This window comes from Teleopsis dalmanni, chromosome 2 (genome assembly GCF_002237135.1).
Source record: "Teleopsis dalmanni isolate 2A chromosome 2, ASM223713v2, whole genome shotgun sequence".
Taxonomy (NCBI): Eukaryota; Metazoa; Arthropoda; class Insecta; order Diptera; family Diopsidae; genus Teleopsis; species Teleopsis dalmanni.
Window position 1 is genome coordinate 245,072,062 of NC_051847.1, and position 4,643 is coordinate 245,076,704.

Here is a 4,643-nt window from a genome sequence, read left to right on the forward strand (position 1 = left end):
AAGAATAAGAATAAGAATAAGATTAAAATACTGGTAGATGTAGATTTTTTGAAACACTTTCTTTGCCAACGACCATACCACGTTGAATACATCGGTTCTCGTCCGATCACCGAAATTAAGCAGCGTCGGGCGCGGTTAGTACTTAGATGGGGACCGCTTGGGAACACCGCGTGTTGTTGGCTCCACAACACTTTTTTACTTTTTTCCTTTTTTTTCCGGTTTTAATTTTTTTTTATTTTATTTTGTTACTAATAATATTTTTCTTTATATCACATATCTATTATTTATTTATATAAAATGCAATTATTTAACTAATTTCTGCTGTATACGTATATTCGCATCATTTTTAATTTTGAAATTGTAATCGTGTCGTATACGAAATGCACGTAAGCTCAAGATTTGTTCAGTTCCATATAAAATGTACAATAGGCATGCATGCGAGTGCGAGTGCAAGTGTGAGTACGAGTGCCAGCGTGAATGAAAACCTTAAATGATAGAAAACTTTTCAAGTAAAATTACTAATTAAGAAGCTTTGCTTATATTCCTTGTCCTTATTGAATAAAATTTAATAAAACAACAATCTATTGATTGCGCCTATTTATTAGCACTAGCACTAGCACTAGCACTAGCACTAGCACTAGCATTCATATGTTAAATTTTTTAATAAAAATATAAGTATGTATAATAATTTTATTCTTCCTTAAAGATAAAATTAAAGTTAAAGTTAATATTGAAGTTAATATTACAGGCAATAGTACTACATAATTAAGCATGTAAAATACAAACACGGATATGTTCAATAACAGTTTTAGTTTAATTTTCCTATTCTGTTCATATTAACTTCACTAGAGAAGAAGAAAAAAGAAACTTTTCTATTTTATTTTAGCTTTGGAAATTGCTTTAGAGTATTTTCTATTTTCCATTTTTCATATAATATATAGTACGTAGTAAGTAGTACGTATAAGAATAAGAATAAGATTAAAATACTGGTAGATGTAGATTTTTTGAAACACTTTCTTCGCCAGCGACCATACCACGTTGAATACATCGGTTCTCGTCCGATCACCGAAATTAAGCAGCGTCGGGCGCGGTTAGTACTTAGATGGGGACCGCTTGGGAACACCGCGTGTTGTTGGCATCACAACACTTTTTTACTTTTTTCCTTTTTTTTGCGGTTTTAATTTTTTTTTATTTTATTTTGTTACTAATAATATTTTTCTTTATATCACATATCTATTATTTATTTATATAAAATGCAATTATTTAACTAATTTCTGCTGTATACGTATATTCGCATCATTTTTAATTTTGAAATTGTAATCGTGTCGTATACGCAATGCACCGTAAGCACAAGTTTTGTTCAGTTCCATATAAAATGTACAATAGGCATGCATGCGAGTGCGAGTCCAAGTGTGAGTACGAGTGCCAGCGTGAATGAAAACCTTAAATGATAGAAAACTTTTCAAGTAAAATTACTAATTAAGAAGCTTTGCTTATATTCCTTGTCTTTATTGAATAAAATTTAATAAAACAACAATCTATTGATTGCGCCTATTTATTAGCACTAGCACTAGCACTAGCACTAGCACTAGCACTAGCATTCATATGTTAAATTTTTTAATAAAAATATAAGTATATATAATAATTTTATTCTTCCTTAAAGATAAAATTAAAGTTAAAGTTAATATTGAAGTTAATATTACAGGCAATAGTACTACATAATTAAGCATGTAAAATACAAACACGGATATGCTCAATAACAGTTTTAGTTTAATTTTCCTATTCTGTTCATATTAACTTCACTAGAGAAGAAGAAAAAAGAAACTTTTCTATTTTATTTAGCTTTGGAATGCTTAGAGTATTCTATTTTCATTATATATTATATATAGTACGTAGTAAGTAGTACGTATAAGAATAAGAATAAGAATAAGATTAAAATACTGGTAGATGTAGATTTTTTGAAACACTTTCTTCGCCAACGACCATACCACGTTGAATACATCGGTTCTCGTCCGATCACCGAAATTAAGCAGCGTCGGGCGCGGTTAGTACTTAGATGGGGACCGCTTGGGAACACCGCGTGTTGTTGGCACCACAACACTTTTTTACTTTTTTCCTTTTTTTTGCGGTTTTAATTTTTTTTTATTTTATTTTGTTACTAATAATATTTTTCTTTATATCACATATCTATTATTTATTTATATAAAATGCAATTATTTAACTAATTTCTGCTGTATACGTATATTCGCATCATTTTTAATTTTGAAATTGTAATCGTGTCGTATACGAAATGCACGTAAGCACAAGTTTTGTTCAGTTCCATATAAAATGTACAATAGGCATGCATGCGAGTGCGAGTCCAAGTGTGAGTACGAGTGCCAGCGTGAATGAAAACCTTAAATGATAGAAAACTTTTCAAGTAAAATTACTAATTAAGAAGCTTTGCTTATATTCCTTGTCCTTATTGAATAAAATTTAATAAAACAACAATCTATTGATTGCGCCTATTTATTAGCACTAGCACTAGCACTAGCACTAGCACTAGCACTAGCATTCATATGTTAAATTTTTTAATAAAAATATAAGTATATATAATAATTTTATTCTTCCTTAAAGATAAAATTAAAGTTAAAGTTAATATTGAAGTTAATATTACAGGCAATAGTTACTACATATTAAGCATGCTAAAATACAAACACGGATATGTTCAATAACAGTTTTAGTTAATTTTCTTATTTCTGTTTCATATTAACTTCACTAGAGGAGCAAGAAAAAGCAAACTTTCTCATTTTATTTTATTAAAATTGAAATGAAAAATAAAATAAATAGCTTTTGGAAATAGCTTTAGAGTATTTTCTATTTTTCTATTTTCTATTTTCCATTTTTCCATATTATATATAGTACGTAGTAAGTAGTACGTATAAGAATAAGAATAAGAATAAGATTAAAATACTGGTAGATGTAGATTTTTTGAAACACTTTCTTCGCCAGCGACCATACCACGTTGAATACATCGGTTCTCGTCCGATCACCGAAATTAAGCAGCGTCGGGCGCGGTTAGTACTTAGATGGGGACCGCTTGGGAACACCGCGTGTTGTTGGCATCACAACACTTTTTTACTTTTTTCCTTTTTTTTGCGGTTTTAATTTTTTTTTATTTTATTTTGTTACTAATAATATTTTTCTTTATATCACATATCTATTATTTATTTATATAAAATGCAATTATTTAACTAATTTCTGCTGTATACGTATATTCGCATCATTTTTAATTTTGAAATTGTAATCGTGTCGTATACGCAATGCACCGTAAGCACAAGTTTTGTTCAGTTCCATATAAAATGTACAATAGGCATGCATGCGAGTGCGAGTCCAAGTGTGAGTACGAGTGCCAGCGTGAATGAAAACCTTAAATGATAGAAAACTTTTCAAGTAAAATTACTAATTAAGAAGCTTTGCTTATATTCCTTGTCTTTATTGAATAAAATTTAATAAAACAACAATCTATTGATTGCGCCTATTTATTAGCACTAGCACTAGCACTAGCACTAGCACTAGCACTAGCATTCATATGTTAAATTTTTTAATAAAAATATAAGTATATATAATAATTTTATTCTTCCTTAAAGATAAAATTAAAGTTAAAGTTAATATTGAAGTTAATATTACAGGCAATAGTACTACATAATTAAGCATGTAAAATACAAACACGGATATGTTCAATAACAGTTTTAGTTTAATTTTTCTATTCTGTTCATATTAACTTCACTAGAGAAGAAGAAAAAAGAAACTTTTCTATTTTATTTTATTTAAATTGAAATGAAAAATAAAATAAAATAGCTTTGAAAATAGTTTTAGAGTATTTTCTATTTTCTATTTTCTATTTTCCATTTTCCATATTATATATAGTACGTAGTAAGTAGTACGAATAAGAATAAGAATAAGAATAAGAATAAGAATAAGATTAAAATACTGGTAGATGTAGATTTTTTGAAACACTTTCTTTGCCAACGACCATACCACGTTGAATACATCGGTTCTCGTCCGATCACCGAAATTAAGCAGCGTCGGTCGCGGTTAGTACTTAGATGGGGGACCGCTTGGGAACACCGCGTGTTGTTGGCTCCACAACACTTTTTTACTTTTTTCCTTTTTTTTGCGGTTTTAATTTTTTTTTATTTTATTTTGTTACTAATAATATTTTTCTTTATATCACATATCTATTATTTATTTATATAAAATGCAATTATTTAACTAATTTCTGCTGTATACGTATATTCGCATCATTTTTAATTTTGAAATTGTAATCGTGTCGTATACGAAATGCACGTAAGCTCAAGATTTGTTCAGTTCCATATAAAATGTACAATAGGCATGCATGCGAGTGCGAGTGCAAGTGTGAGTACGAGTGCCAGCGTGAATGAAAACCTTAAATGATAGAAAACTTTTCAAGTAAAATTACTAATTAAGAAGCTTTGCTTATATTCCTTGTCCTTATTGAATAAAATTTAATAAAACAACAATCTATTGATTGCGCCTATTTATTAGCACTAGCACTAGCACTAGCACTAGCACTAGCACTAGCACTAGCACTAGCACTAGCACTAGCACTAGCACTAGCAATAGCACTAGCACTAGCACTA

At 29.5% G+C, this 4,643-nt stretch overlaps 1 non-coding gene and 4 pseudogenes across 1 annotated transcript; all 5 read left to right on the forward strand.

The window, feature by feature from the left end:
- Positions 1–64: 64 nt before the first annotated feature.
- LOC119686673 lies at positions 65–182 on the forward strand (annotated as a pseudogene).
- An 838-nt stretch (positions 183–1,020) lies between these two features.
- On the forward strand, positions 1,021–1,138 carry LOC119686681 (annotated as a pseudogene).
- An 836-nt stretch (positions 1,139–1,974) lies between these two features.
- On the forward strand, positions 1,975–2,092 carry LOC119686674 (annotated as a pseudogene).
- Positions 2,093–2,986: 894 nt separating this feature from the next.
- LOC119686682 lies at positions 2,987–3,104 on the forward strand (annotated as a pseudogene).
- Positions 3,105–4,006: 902 nt separating this feature from the next.
- Positions 4,007–4,125, forward strand: LOC119686662. The gene has a single exon (XR_005253059.1). It is a non-coding gene; the product is annotated as a 5S ribosomal RNA (ribosomal RNA).
- The last annotated feature ends 518 nt before the right edge of the window (positions 4,126–4,643 follow it).